The 16,228-nt window shown below is 34.2% G+C and overlaps 1 protein-coding gene across 1 annotated transcript in view; it reads left to right on the forward strand.

Annotated features, from left to right (window-relative positions):
• Window positions 1-16,228, forward strand: part of SNTG2 (syntrophin gamma 2) — a 698,933-nt gene that overhangs the window by 372,266 nt on the left and 310,439 nt on the right. The gene's annotated exons all lie outside the window — the stretch shown is intronic.

Consider the following 16,228-nt stretch of genomic DNA (forward strand, 5'->3'; position numbering starts at 1 on the left):
TGAGGGTGATATTCAATATTAAAATATCACACACAATTTGTTGTCTTAGATACCGCCAGAGAAACAGAACCAGTAAATATACATATGTAAACATTTTATACATACGTATGTATATATTTTATACAGATAGATAGATCAATCCCTGGTAGCAAAATGGTTAACTGAGTGGCTGCTAACTGAAGGGTTGACAGTTTGTACCCACTAGCCACGCTGCAGAAGAAAGATGTGGCACTAAGCTTCTGTAAAGAATGCAGCCTTGGAAACTCTATAGGGGTAAGCCTACTCTGTCCTATAGGATTGCTATGGTTCAGAATTGACTCTCTATATATACCAGACTTGGGTTTGGGTGATATGTGGGTGTGTGTGTGTGTGTGTACTTATGTGTATAGACAGAGAAGATTGTAAAGAATTGTCTTAGATGATTATAAGGGTTGACAAACCCAAAATTCATGGATTTGGCAATAGACTTGAGTCTAGCAGGACACTTCAGCAGGCTTGTATCTGAAGAAGTTGGTAAGCTAGGCAACAGATAGGAAATTACTAATATTTTTACTTATAGTCTTGAAGCAAAGTCCTTCTCCCTCAGAAACTTGTTTTCTTTCAGTGCCCTCAATTGATTGGAGTTGGCCCACCTCCACTGTGGAGTTAATCGGCTATAACTAAGTCAATTGATTTAAATATTAATCACATATCAATACCTTCACAGGGAAATTTAGATTAGTTTTTGGAAACAACTGGGCAACATAGCCTAATTAAGTTGACACATAGAATCAGCCATCACACATGTTTATGTGGAAAAAACCTCCCAGGTAACATTGATGCTTTTCTTTAGAAACACTTACTTAAGAAGTGAGGCAAAGGCAGTGAGATTTAGAAAATGAGGTAAGGGTAAGATTATGAAGGGACTGAACTACCACATACAATGAAAAGCAATAAAACCACATGAAGAATAATGTATAAGTTAAATACCACCATATAGAATTCCCTAAAGAAAACTGAAAGAAAAATTACAATATAGGTATAGCATATCCACACATTCTTTTCCTGACATGAACATGAAACCAGCCAGATGTCAAGCTGATTACAGTTTTTTTTTTTTTTTTAATAAGAAAGATGGAAGCTTTGAATATGAATAGTGTTTGAAATGGACTGTAATATTGCAGTCAAAATAATCCATCATCAAAGACATTATATACTTATCTTAAATTAGTAACTGGCAGTAAAACTAATTATATAATTTAAAAAAAACCTTTTAGTCTTAAGAATAATACTGGAAAACTCTGAGATTTTCAATTTAGCTGGTCTATCTTTCATTCCTAAAACTGTGAATACTGAAAAAATAGTTTTTCATATTTCTTATTTTTAATAGTTGAACTTTAAAATTCCAACCTTGTATCTGGGCCAAGATCCAAAATGCAAATGACTGCTTGCTTCAAATCCAATTTTATGTCTTGTAGGGGGGAAAAAACTGTTTTTACAGACTATGTTATATTTTTATACTTTCTTTGAAATTTTTTACAAGTATAGGTGAGGCACAATTTGTTTTCCACAAAAATAAGTATACATAAAAACTTTATAGAAATTGTTCTGTTCTAATCAATTTCAGTTTTAAAGGCACTAATTTTATAAGTTCAATTATTATAAATTACTATAAGATTTATATTTATAGTCTTGGAACATTTTAAAATTTTTTCTCTTTCTAGAGGAGGGAAAATTCACATGTCCAGATTAAATGTGTCAAGTAGAAGATAGAATTATATTGTCAATTTTTTGATCCTTCTCTGCATTTTAGGTAATAATAATTCAAGTCTAACCCCAATGGGAGGTGTGAAAACTTTATGCTGTATGTTCTGCCAAACTAAAGACTATTCTTGTCGAAATTTAAAGGCCAAGTTTGATCTATGAGAATTCTTTATAATTTTCTGAGTTACTGTTTTCCAAAATGAATAAATGAGAATAAATAATTGTTGAAGCATGATCTAATTCTACCATATTGTTTTAATCATCTTTCTCAATATGTATCACCATCTTTGTCATCTGCTTTACATTTAACAGGATCATTTTCAGTATCTGAGAGAAGAGAGAGAGAGGTGCCTATCCTGTTTAAAATAAATTTTGTTTAATCAAAGTACAACTGGCTTCTTGAATGCAGGAAATTTCTTGAACCTATGCTAAAATCAATTGTGTCATTCCAAGGGAAAAGTGTAATAAACATTTTAGAACATCACTGCTATCTCCTCCCCTTCTACTACTGGAATATATATAGCAAAATGACATTTCATGCACCAGAGTTTGAGCATCCTATTCTACAGGTTTATGTTAAAAAAAAAATTATAAACATTCACTATCTAGTTTAAAACAGATAATGTAATATTTTAGTGCCATTTGTCCTGTTACTTAAAGAATGTCCAGAACACTTGTATATGTTGTAAAATTTCCAGTGGACAACAAAGGGTAATGGTAAATTTATGTTTATAAAGACAGTGCAAAATCTACTACCCATTGTGTATTTCCACTTAAAAAGTGTTTACGGTTTAAACTGTTGACCAAATTATTCCTATATTCCAATAAAATATCCAATAAATAACTCTGAAAACACAAAAAAAAAAAAAAAAAAAAAGGAAATAAATATCTTCACACTATTACTAAAAACTAGAATTTTTACTCAGCCTATAATGGTATCCTGGAGGGGAGGAGCTCTGGTGGCGTAGTGCGTAAGGCACTTGACTGCTAACCAGAAGGCTGACGGTTCAAACCCACCAGCCACTCCTCAGAAGGAAGGTTGGCCAATCAACTTCCGTAGTGATTTTGTTGTTGTTATTTGCTGTCGAGTCGACCCGACTCATAGCGACCCCTCCTTGGGTTTCCGAGGCCTATCATTACTGGGGTCACTGTGAGTCGGGTCTGACTCCACAGCACATAACAACAACAACAACATATGACATGAAAGTTAAGGATGATAGAGGTCTAGAGGTCCTTCACCCACATTAATCTTTTTCTAGTTCTTATACAGGGGTACCTTCTCACCACCATGCCAGTGACTTTTTGTTTGTGTATTATTTTTTTTGAAGTAGCAAAAAAAAGTATTTTTCCACCATTCCTTTTTACATCACCTATTAGTCTTACTTTTTTAGCAGCAGAAACTCCCAGAAAATGAAAAGTAGGAAGTGAGAGACCAGAGGATTTGGTTGTTTACAGTGTATCTGGGATATATAGTTCCTACAAGGGCACAGAAGTCACAGGATGAATGTTGGAAGGAAGAACCTGATAGATAGTATGTAGTTGAAATGTTGTTGGTTTTCAATGTATCCTGTTTTAGGATTTTTCCAAGTGTGGCACACAGGCCTCTGGTAATATCCTTAGGCCATTTCACCCTGTAATAAGAAAATCCCACAAAACTACCTTAGTCACATACATTTAACAAATCTAAAGCAGAACATTCATTTGGATTTTTTAAACAAATCCTTTTGTTCTTAAGAAATATTAGGCTTTTAAATTTTCAGATTCCCTGTTAGGATTTTATTAGCCAAGTCATCTTAGTTTACAGTTTAGACAACCTTCCACTAAGACATTATGACATTTTTGTTTGAATTATTATTACTGTTCACATTAGTTAAATATTTGTTTCTGCTATCTCTATCATGTTGCTTTATGTTCTGTAATTATACCTTCTAAAATGGGCCAATACCTCTGGTTTGATTCCTTAATGCAGAAATTACAAGCTGATAGGCGTATTTTGTTTGCTGAGATAGCACAATAATGTTTTAAATGAATATGAAGTGATGAATATAAAGCTGTTAAAGTTTGACTCTTTTTCTAGATTTAACCATTGTTTTCAGTTATCGAAATTCAAACTTAAGTCACATTATTGGAGTTAGCTGAAAATAACATTGAGACATTAGAATGTAACTTTAAGAAGTGTAATCGAAAGAGCTACACAAAATTAAATTTGGCTTTGCAATCTTTTGCCTTTTTGTTTCCAAAGTTGAAACTGCAGCTGATCAGCTTTCACATATGATCTGCTCAGTAGTCTTCAGTGAGTAATTGTTTCATAATGTTGCTCTCTTTCTTAGGACTGAATATACAAAATTCAGATTCTTGATATTGGCAAATATATTGCTGATTCTAATGACATTATTTTAAATAATGGAAATAAATATAATGAGAAGAAATTGACTAGCTTTGCAACTTAACCTGTTAGCTCAAGCTATCCATCATAGAGCTGACAGCAGATACTCTATCAAGGATGATAAAATGTAGAAATCACCTCTCTGATACAAAACTACTATAAATAGCTGTTTTAAACATTTATTTTATTTTGATAATTTAAAAATTAGAATTAGTAGTTTTGTTTATAAAAATCATACTGAATGATTCTTAAATAGTGCACAGATATGGAAATAGGAGACACACCTCTATATAGTAACATAATGCAAGGCCATAAATGTAACAGACAATCCCATTTTAGAATATCAAAAATTCATGATTAAGACTAGCAGCTATGTACACAAGTATCCTTTCCAGCAGTGGTTCTGGAAAAAATAAATAAGTGAGCCTCCAAATGGTAAGTTGCACCAAGAAATATCAACTAAACATATCTCCTTGAAGTAAATAAATACCAAGCTAAATAAAATAATGCAGTTATAAGGCACTGGACAGCTGCAGTATAAGAAAAAAAAAAAAAAAAAAACTCACTGCAGTTGTGTTGATGTGACTCATAGCGACCCCTCCTTGGGTTTCCAAGGCAGTATGAGCTCTAGTGGTGTAGTGACTAAGGCACTTGACTGCCAACCAGAAAGCTGGTGGTTCAAACCTACCAGCCACTCCTCAGAAGGAAGACTGGGTAATCTACTTCCATAGAGATACCGCCTTGAAAACCCAAAAAAGGGGTCCCTATGAGTCGAGGCAGGCTCGAGGGCAGTGAGTTGTTTTTTTTTTTTTTTTTTTCCTTGCTTTATTTCTATGGATAAACCACCAGTCCTAGATGACATTTAAATTCTACCCAGCTGGAATTAAAAAAAAAAAAAAAAATGTTGTCAACTTGAAGATATCCAAATGAAATTCCACCAAGGCTAATTTTAGGAGCTGAGAGCACTAAACCTGCCCTAACAAAGTCTGAAACTAAGCCATGAAAACAGCTGCAGAGGTGATAGACTTGAAGGTTGAATCCATTTAACTTAGAGGGGCTTATTAAATACCTTTAGTTTTCTACAGATTCTACCTTGATGACATTTCAGATGATTCCAGTAATTGAACTATCCATTGAACCAACAACCTTTAGCAGAAGATAATATAACCCAAAGTCCTTGCCGTTCAATCCTCAATGTCCAGGATGCAACAAAAATAACTAGTGATGCAACTAAATATCAGAGATATCAGAATTGCATTAAATGAATTATGTATTCCAAGGGGAAGATGTCAGAATGAATTTAAAAAGCATACTCTAACTCTATTAGTCTACAATAAATACTTTAAATATAATAACACAGATAGATTGGAAATAAATGTGTGGAAAATATTGTTTAAACTGTAACCATAAGACTGGTGGCTATATTAATCTGACAAAATAGTCTTCAAGAAAAAGGCTTATATGCATATAAAGAAAATTTCATTATGTAAAAGGAAAAAAATCATCAGAAGGATACAAGAGTCCTATGTAAGGTATATGCCTAATAACAAAGCATCCAAATACATGAACCGAAAAGTAAAACCTCAAGAAATAGACCACAAGAGATTGAGCACTCTTCCCACAAATGTTGCTAGAACAAGTAGATAAAATATCACTAATGATATAGCAGATCTGACCAGTCAACTAAAAGGTAATTGACATTTGCAGGGCACTGCTTTCAAAGTCTGAAAAGTAAGCATTCTTTTCAAATGAACATGGAACATTCATGAAGATAAAATCCCATGTAGGTCTACAAATTGACTGTTTATTTCAATTCTGTTAAGGCTATGAATTGGATATAGAAATTTGGAGAAGACTCCATTGTTTTATGTCTGCTGAATTCTATCAAGAAATAATATACAAGCTTCACAGACTTTCAAATAGTAGAGAATGAAATGCCATCCAACTGATTTAATGAGGCCCAGATAACACTAATACCAGCAAAACCCCTTTCAAGAGCATTACAAAAAAAGAACAACAAAAACTAATAACTCTTATGAATAAAGATGCAAAAATCCTCAACAACAGATTAACAAATCAAAACAAAGAATTAATAAACAGGGTAACACTACATCATGAGCAAGTATGGTCTATCCCAGAAATGCAAAAATTCAAAAATCAATTTCATTGACAACATAGCAATTTTATTTATAATAGACCTAAACTGGAAATTTCCGCATTTTCCTCAACAAGGGAATGGATGAGAAAGTATTGTAATATGCATATATACAGAAAACTACTCAAAGATGAAAATGAATAATCTGCTGTTATATGCATTAATACAGACAAATCTCACAAACTATGATGAAACAAAAATAAACTTTATACAAATAAAACGTAGTGTATGGTTCATTGTTATGAAATTCTAGAGACTAATCTCAAGAGACAAAAATCAGATCAGTGACTTTTGGGGCTGAGTGAAGTAGATTGTGTGGTTTGATAATGGGTGAGAATATGATATTTTGGGTTGTGGTTACATGGGTTGTGTACATTTGTCAAAACAGATCAAACTGCACTTAAAATCTGTACATGTTATTGTATGCAATTTACTCCTCAATATACAGGCCTATTTTATTATATTGCACTTTGCTTTAGTGTGATTTGCAAATAATTCATTTTTTAAAAATTGGAAGTCTGTGCCAACCCTGCGTCAAACAAGGATGTCAGCACCATTTTTCCAACAGCATGTGCTCATGTCATGTCTCTGTGTCACATTTTGCTTATTCTCACAGTATTTCAAACATTTTTACAATGGAGTTGCACACTTAATAAACTATAGTATAATGTAAACATAATTTTATATGTACTGGGAAACAAAAAAATGTGTGACTCACTTTATTGTGATATTTGCTTTATTGCCACAATATTACTGAGATATATAGTTAAGTTAAGGAGCCTTGTTGATATAATGTTTAAGCATTTGACTACTTACCAAAAGGTCAGTAGTTCAAATCCACCAGCCACAACACAGTAGAAAGATGAAACAAACTTTCTCCAGGAGAAAGACTACAACCTTGAAAACACTATGGGGCTGTTTTATGTGTTCAACAGGGTCATTATGAGTCATAATCAACTTGACTGCAACATTGTTTTTATTTTAGTTAAGTTAAAAATAAAATAATAAAAAGACAAGGCTACAATCATTTAAAGTAGAAAAAAAGTATCTAAAAAGGTGGCCTCAAACCTCTTATTTAAAACACGAAATATTAAAATATTAAATATATTTATTGAAAAAAATTACTTATAGACAGACATAACAAAGCACACAGGAAATAAACATAGTTTAAGAATTGAAGGATAGAAAAGTTGAAACATAAGAAAATAAAAATATTTTCCTTTACTTACTTGTAACTCCTACTCAGGAACTCAGGCAATTATGTATTGGGGCTTTTATTCAGTATTCTCTAGTAGAACTCATTCCTGTAGGATTTTTCTCTACTATTTTAGCTCAGTTCTTAGGAGGCTTAAGTTTTTTGAACCATCCTTAATCCTACTTTTCAGATGAAGCCTCCAATTCTGTCACATAATCCTGTTAAAAAAATTAGTAGTGCTGTTCTCTTCTAGCAATTGCTAATAATTTCTAAGAAATATATAAATTTAGACATCATTCAAAGAGAATTACTCAGCAAGAAAAGCAATGATAGCTATATAGAACAAAATAATAATCATGTTCATATTCAAGAAACAGGATTATTATCAAAGCAGCAAAGCTTGTAAACAGAGATCTGTCATCAAGTCCTATTTTTTACAATCTATCTAGAATCTATAAATATTTTCTTAAACATCTTTAAAATTTATTATATGACTTATGAGCTCAGCTAATTTTGTAAAAGTGAGTAGAAAAATACCGTAAGAAGATGTATAAAATGGTTGTAAGATTTCAAGTCACTTTTTTCTTCTTTTTTTAACTTTAATTTTCTTTATTTTATTTTTTAATTTTTATTGTGATTTGGATGACAGTTTATAGAGAAAATTCACTTTCCATACAGCAGCTCACATATACTTTGTCTCATGACATTGACTGCAATTTCCCACAATGCAGCAGCTCCCCTGCCACTTCCTCCTGATAGTTACCTCTTCCCTGTGTCCTTCCCTCCCATGTGCTCCTGGCTCCCAAGCTGTCTATCTGTGTATACACAGCCCTTCTATTCTCCCAGATTGATCTCTCCAAGGAGGGTATCTACCTAATGTAAATGTTCAGCTCATATGCCTGTCTTTTATTTGGCTGGAAACCACAGGAGTGGGTTCAATTCCAGACCTAAAGGGCAACTAGGGGCCATAGGCTCAGGGGTTCCATCAGGCTCTATCAGACTAGCAAACCTGGTCCTTTTCTTTTTTTTTTTTAATGAATTTGAGTTTTGTTCCACATTGTTCTCCCACTGTATCTAGGATCTCCTATATAAATTCCCCTCTGAGGGTTTGACAGTGGTAGCCAGGCACCATCTAGTTCTTCTGGTCTCATAGTCATATAGGCTAAGGATCGCATGGTGTACCAGTCACTTGGACTAATTGTTTCCATGAATCTTTGTTTTTTTTCATTCTTCTTTGCTCTGGATGAGGAAAGACCCACTGTTAACTTTAATTTTCTAGAATAAGGACACATTTCTGTTATAATCAAAGAACATAGAGTTAAACTTACATGTGAACATACATATGTACATAACATGAGAATGAAGAAAATTTGAATGAAATGCATTTTTGTTCATCTTAGTACATTGTGAGCAGTAGGGCTATTTTGGAGATATTTTTATTTCATCTAATTTTTTTCATTTCCAAAAATTTTATAAATTTTTTATTTTTATAAAACTACCAAATTTTGCCTTTTGATTAGCAGCTGAACACTTAACCTCTGTGCCACCAAGCCTTCTTAACTTTGCCATATTGTGGTATACATTTTATTATAATTACTTAAGTTTTGACTGCTAACCAGAAGGCTGGCGGTTCAAACCCACCAGCCACTCCTCAGAAGGAAGGTTGGGCAATCCTACTTCCGTAGTGATACTGCCTCAGAAACCCAAGGAGGGGTCGCTATGGGTTGGGTCTGACTCGACGGCACATAACAACAACAACAACAACAACTTAAGTTTACTTTAGTTTCAAAAATGTCTATATCATATCATATTGTAGGTGGGGGGTAGAAGGAAGAGATTGCTATAATGAAAACCTGGTACAAACTCACTTGTTTAAGAAGTTAGATATAGTCTCTCATATCTCACCATTATTTTGTCTCCTGTGCAGCCTTTGTTTTCTTCATTCTTTGTGTCTTACTTAGGTCAAATTTAGCAACCTCTTACTGCTCCATCTCAATTCAGAGTTTTATTGCATAATAAGTAAAACCAAAAACCAAACAGAACTCACTGCCATCAAGTGAATTCCAACTCATAGCGACCACTCTTGGGTTTCCAAGGTGGTAAATCTTTATGGAAGTAGATTGCCCAATCTTCCTTCTGAAGAATGGCTGGTGGGTTTGAACCGCTTGCCTCTGGTTAGCAATCATATGCCTTAGGCACTATGCCACCACAGCTCCTTCATAAGTGAAGCATGTCTTAATAAAGATCCTTTAAGTTTGTCAATTCCTGTGAATATTACAGAATGGCCTGTTGTAACTTCTGACTGCATTATAAATGAAACAGAAAAACACATATTTTGCTTTCTCATGTAAAATCTTTCTTATGCAATTGATTGCAGAAGATGGCATTTGCAATACTTGAATTCTGTATTCCCGCTGTAGCAAGATCATGAAAAACTGACAGGTATAACCTACAATGTTTTGGTTCAGCTAGTAGGAGCACGCTTCATTACTTCTACAAGTTATTAAGCTGATGTAAAATTTTTGGCTGATATTAAAAGCATGAAGTTGTTTTATTCTCCCCGATCATTAACTTATGCTTTCTGCTGGAAATGAACTTCGTCAGACTGGGAGTTGCTTGAATATGTGAAACCTACACAGAGCACTTAAGCTGTCTTCAGAGATCTTTGCCAGTGTAGAAGATTAATGGTTTTTGGAAAGTCTTAAAAAAAAAAACTCACTACTGTCAAGTCGGATCCAACTCATAGTGACCCCTCCTTGGGTTTCCTAGGCGGTATCATTACAGAAGTAGATTGCCCAATCTTCCTCCCAAGAAGTAACTTATGGGTTTGAACCACCAGCCTTCTGGTTAGCTGTCAAATGTGTTAGGCACTAAGCTACCAGAGCTCCCATTTTGGAATGTCTACCAGGGCTCCATTTGAATATTGTTTTCTTGTGAACAAGAAGGTGCAGATATTCCTTGTCCTTCCTATTGTGTTCTCTGAGACATTTCGCTTATTCTCCAGGACTTGTATCTGCAGAGAGCAAATAGTATGTCTTGGAGCTGTTTATAGGACATGAACAAGTTGCAGATAATAATCTGAGCTACACTTTTTTCCTCCTTTACCCAATCTATTCCTTTTTTACCTTCTATATTAAAAAAAAATAGAAAAATAAAATAAATACATAAGCTAAACCAGTTGCTCCGCACTCAATACTGACTCATGGTGACCTCGTACCTGCAGAGCAGAATGGTTTTCAAGGTTATCGCCTTTCAGATGCAGATTTTCAGGCCTTTCTTATAAGGCATCTCTGAATGAATTCAAACCATCCACCTTTTGGCTAGTAGTCAAGCACTTAACCTTGATTTCACCACTCAAGAATTCCTTATCCTTTGTATAGGAGGGAGCGTTTGGACACTGCAGAGAATTCCATTGACCTGTAAAGTGTATACTCAAAAGACATTGTCTCCTTCATTTTCATTATTACAAAAATATTTGCTCCAAATTGTAGAAAATATTTTTGTAAAGGAAATGTACATCAGTCTGACATGAAATATAGGGGTTATCAGTGTCCCCTAGTGAGAAGACATTTGAAGGCAAAGGAAAAAATGTTTCCTTTAAAGGGGTACTGAACTGAATGCTAAAATATGCCCAACGGTTTATGGAATGCAGCATGATTTTACAAAGAAAAATTGTTTTCCTTAGTAGGGAACTATGTTTTAGCCTTCAATTTTAAAAAGTAATTTTGAAATGATTTTATAAAACAACCCATATTATTTTTGTTCACTTAGATACTATTTATTACATACTGAAATTCAGTATGATATTTTAAGTTGTAGTTTTACATACTGTTTATGTAACTCTGAAAAATAATAGCATATCCCAACTTATGTATTTGAATCAGTGATGAGTGGTATGCTGTACTCAACAAAACACTAAAAAATATTACTAGTAATGAAGTCCCATTTTATGAAAGTAGCATCATGAATGCAGATACTGGTATTAAATGCACTGCATATTGATAAAACATAATATACAATAAATAATAACGAGTTCTTATACAGATAGTAGCAATATATGTAGACAAATCGGTATTTCAGAAAACCTAGTATAAAATACTTATCAAAATAATAAATATGAAGGCATTCTAATGCTGTGCTCATGTATGCCCCTGAAACAACTATTTCACTGAATGTTAGAACAAAGCAGAAAAGAATAACAATGAAGGGATATTAATAAACTCTTATATGAGCTTCTGATGTTATAATATTCTAACCTTCCTTTGTGCACTATTGGCCATAGAATAAGTACATTTAAATAAAAATTTTAGCAGGATAACCCAAACCTCACTCTGGCTATTTGTTTAGTTTGTTTGTTTTAACAAATCTTTAGAAAGTAATACTCCTCTCTTTACTATGATCCTTTGTGCTGTCCAGCTCCAACCATAATCTTAACATTGATCTATCATCCCTCATATCACTTGCCTTTGGTAAGAGATCTTCCATATAAAATTCTGGAGCTTTGATGGAAAGATAAGTTGGAGTGGGAAAGGAATAAAAAAGGGAGTCGTATAATAACAAAAATGATAAATAAATTACCACACTTTTTCATTAAGTGCTAGAGATTTTTGTGTTAACTGACAGCAGTATAGAGTTGTATGGAAAAAGAAATAAAAATCCACCCACAATAGGAAACTAACCTAAGGAATTCCAGGAAACTAACCAAAGCCAGTTCAGCTACACAGAATTTGTAGGGATGTGTGTGCCTTTATTTAATTTATTTTTCCATAGATAATGCCGACTGCTGAGGAAGTTTGATATGGGAAGAGTTAGGTACTGCAACATAATACCAATATAGTGATAACACATCTCAGTAACAATTTATAAAGAACACAAAACTCAAATTATAATACATACTGAAAATTTATTAACAAGTGTAAGCAACCAAATATGAAAAAAATAAAAAGCATTTCATACAATTCTCAATTCTGCAACTCAAGAAAGCCCAGCTCTCTATTTTTCAGATGTTCCTATTTTAAATAATGGGCTATATGAAGAAGAGCATATTAGGATTGGAGGAAAACTCATTAACAACCTGCATTATGTAGATGATACAACCTTGCTTCCTGAAAGTGACGAAGACCTGAAGCATTTAATGATGAAGATCAAAGACTGCAGTCTTCAATGTGGATTAAACTTCAATGTAAAGAAAAGAAAAATCCTCACAATTGAATCAATAAGCAACATCATGATAAATACAGAAGAGATTGAAGTTGTCAAGAATTTCATTTTATTGGATCCACAATCAATGCCCATGAAAGCAGCAGTCATGAAACCAAATGATGCATTGTATTTCACAAATCTGCTGGAAACAACTTCTTTAAAGTGTTAAAAGCAAAAGTATCACTTTGAGAACTAAGGTGTATGTGCCTGACCCGAGCCACGTTATTTTCCATCATTTCATATGCATGCAAAAGTTGGACAATAAATAAGGAAGACCAAAAAAAGAATGATGCATTTGAATCATGGTGCTGGCAAAGAATATTGAATATACCATGGACCACCAGAAAAACAAACACATCTGACTTGGAAGTACCGCTAGATTGCTCCTTAGAAGCGAGGCTAGAGAGACTTTGTTTCACATACTTTGGACATGTTATAGGAAAAAGACATCATGGTAGTTAAAGTAGAGAGTCAGTGAAAAAGAGGAATACCGTCACAGAGATAGATTGACACAGGGGCTGCAACTATGGGCTCAAGCATAGCAATAATTGTCAGTATGATGCAGGACTGGTTAGTGTTTCCTTCTATTTTACTTAGGGTCACTGTGAGTCAGAACCAACTAGACAGCACCTAACAACAACAACATTGCCTAAAAATTTTGTCCAAATAAATAAATCAAAAGATTACAGAGGCAAAAGTCTGTCATCTTTATTGTCAACAGATCCCAGGGCTCATGGGTAGTGTGTTAGTTTCCTGTGTCTGCCATAACACAGTACCACAAATTTGGTGGATTAAAACAGTGGAAATTTATTCTCTCATAGTTCTGGATGCAATTAATATTAAATCAGTATTAAGGGGCCAAAATCAAAATGCTAACAGCAGTGCTCTCTCTTTGGAAGATGTAGTGGATATTTTATTCCTTTCTTCTTTCAGCTCCTTGTAGTTGCCAGCATTCCTGGGCTTGTGAGCATAACACTCCATTCTCTGCCTACATGGTCACATTGTCTTTTTCTGTTCTGTGTCTGTTTCACATCTCTTTCTGTGTCCATTTTATGAGGATATATCTAATTGTATTTTATGCCCACTCAAATAAATTAGGATAATTTCTCCATCTCAGTATCCTTAATTTAATCACATCTGCAAAGATCTTTTTTTCCCAAATAAGTTAACATTTAGTGGGTCCAGGAATTAGAACCTGATATACTTCGGTAGCCATTATTCAGCCTACTATATGTGGACACAAGAATTTTGGGAATTTAGCCTAAGGTGTCATTGATACCTATACAGTCTAAAGACCTGCTAGAATCTTGGAGTGAAAAGTAACTCTAAAGTGTTGAATTGCTTTAACCTTTTAAAAATAAGAGCACATTTACAACATGTGTTCTGCTATTTAGCAGGCCTCAGTTTTCACTAGTAGCACCCATTTCCTAAATTCCAAGTGATATTATCAAAACATGGTGATTAATTAAAAATGTGGAACAGAAAAACTGGTGTAGCCACCTTTGGAATGTGACCACTTCATGTAAAATACTAGGAAACCAAGCTTTATTTTAAAGTCTTAGTGTGTTGGCTGATTAGTCAATGCCTGTACTTTTTTTTTTTTTTTTATTTATTTATCTTGTTCTGGTCATGTTTCTTAACATAGTGACCTATTTTGTTCAAGACTGTGCCTTAGGCAGGGCTGGGTGGGATGGTTTTGTCTGCTCCACTTGGTGTCAGCTGCAGTGGCAGGCCTGTGGACTGGAGGCACCAACTTCAGGTTGGCTCATTCACAGGACTGAGGAATGCTGGTTGTCTGGTGGAAGCTCAAACCTAAGCAGTGTGCAGAAGCCTCAATTTCTCTCTTCCTGGCTGTCTCCATCATCTGCTTGGTCTTCCTCACAGCGTGATAGCTGAATTTCAAGAGGGAAAGACACCTAAAAATAGCAAAGTAAAAATACATGTTATTTTTATGATGGAGTATGGTAGTCACATAACTTTGTTACACTGCTAGATGATTGACTCAATCGCAAAGATCTACAAAGTTTTGAGGTGAGGAGACATAGTCTTCCCTCTCAGTGTAAAATAAGTTGCCAACATATTTCAGAGTTACCACTTTCTTTTTTTTTTTTTTTACATTTTTACCACATGCCAAATACTCATCTTCTCCCCTGATCTCCCCAAAATATTATCTTTTTCTGTGTTAGACTAGGGCTGGAGGTGCAAAATTGCTTCATCAAAATCAAGTTCAGTTGTGAATGAGGTTCATTCCATACAGTTTCTTGAATATAGCTCCTAAGCACTTAAACTTAAAGTTACTCTTAATCTAAAGACCTGTGAGCTAAAGAAACAAGTTAGATGCCTCACACACATCATACACAAATTGTGGGTCTGCACTAACCACAGTAGATGGAAAATGGAGGGGACACAGCAGCCCATAGTAATTCTGCAGCCAGCCAGGGATATGTTGCTATGTCCTTGATTACACTCTTCTGCCTCCTGAGAATTTTCTCTAGCTCCAGCATCAGTCTGCTTTCTACCATCATGATTCCAAAATTCAAAGGCCTGGGTTTTTTTTTTTTTTGCTTTGTTTTGTTTTCATTTCACTCTGAGTATAATTCTATTTAAAAATTTTTATGTATAAAGACTTTTCATGTCTCATTTTTCACCCACCCCCCTAGAAAAACATCATACCCACACATTTCAACATAGATCTTCTGTATCTTAGGCCCTCTCTGAAGAACAACCTTAGATTCCTAGGAGCCCACTGGTTATATGAAAGGATCTGGATGCACACTTTTAAGATCTTTAGACATGTTTTTACCTTCTAAAAAGTCATTTGAGGTACCACTTTATATCTTTCTGAATATTTGACAAGGAATCTTAGAGATCCACTCCTGAGTGATATTTGTATATAAGTCATTTCTAAATTTGAGACTTGTTTGCTCTCAGAAGACATAGATAATGAGAGATATTAATTTTTAACCTAATTTTAGATCTTTTATATTTAATAACTTATTCTTTTATTCAGTATTTTACTATTTTTAGGTGAAAGTTTACACAGTGAGTTATGTTCCTATTTAACTATTTTTATACAAATTGTTCCTTGCCTTGGGTACAGTTTTCATAATATGTCAGCATTCACATTTTTTCCATCCTGCTTGTTCTGTTTCTATTGATCTAGCCTTTCCCCTCCTCGCCTTCTCCTCTTTTCTCTAGATAAATGTTGATGGTTTGGTCTCATGTAGTAAATTGTTTAAGGAACACATTACTTACAGGTGATAGTGTTTATTTTATAATACAGTGTATTTTTTGGCTGAAAGATGACCTCCAGGAATAGTTTCAGATGTAGTTTAAAAGTGTATCTTAAGGCTTAGATATTCCTCCAGTCTCTATCATTCCAAGAAGTGTGGTCTTATTTATGAATTTGAGTTTTGTTCTTGGTTTTCCTCCCATTCTACCTGTTGTTGCTATGTACCATCAAATCGGACCCGACTCATAGTGACCCCTCCTTGGGTTTCTGAGGCAGTATCACTACAGAAGTAGATGCCCCATCTTCCTTCTGAGG

The sequence above is a fragment of the Orycteropus afer genome, unplaced genomic scaffold (assembly GCF_000298275.1).
Source record: "Orycteropus afer afer isolate SDZICR_OR568_19922 unplaced genomic scaffold, OryAfe1.0 scaffold00204, whole genome shotgun sequence".
Classification (NCBI taxonomy): Eukaryota; Metazoa; Chordata; class Mammalia; order Tubulidentata; family Orycteropodidae; genus Orycteropus; species Orycteropus afer.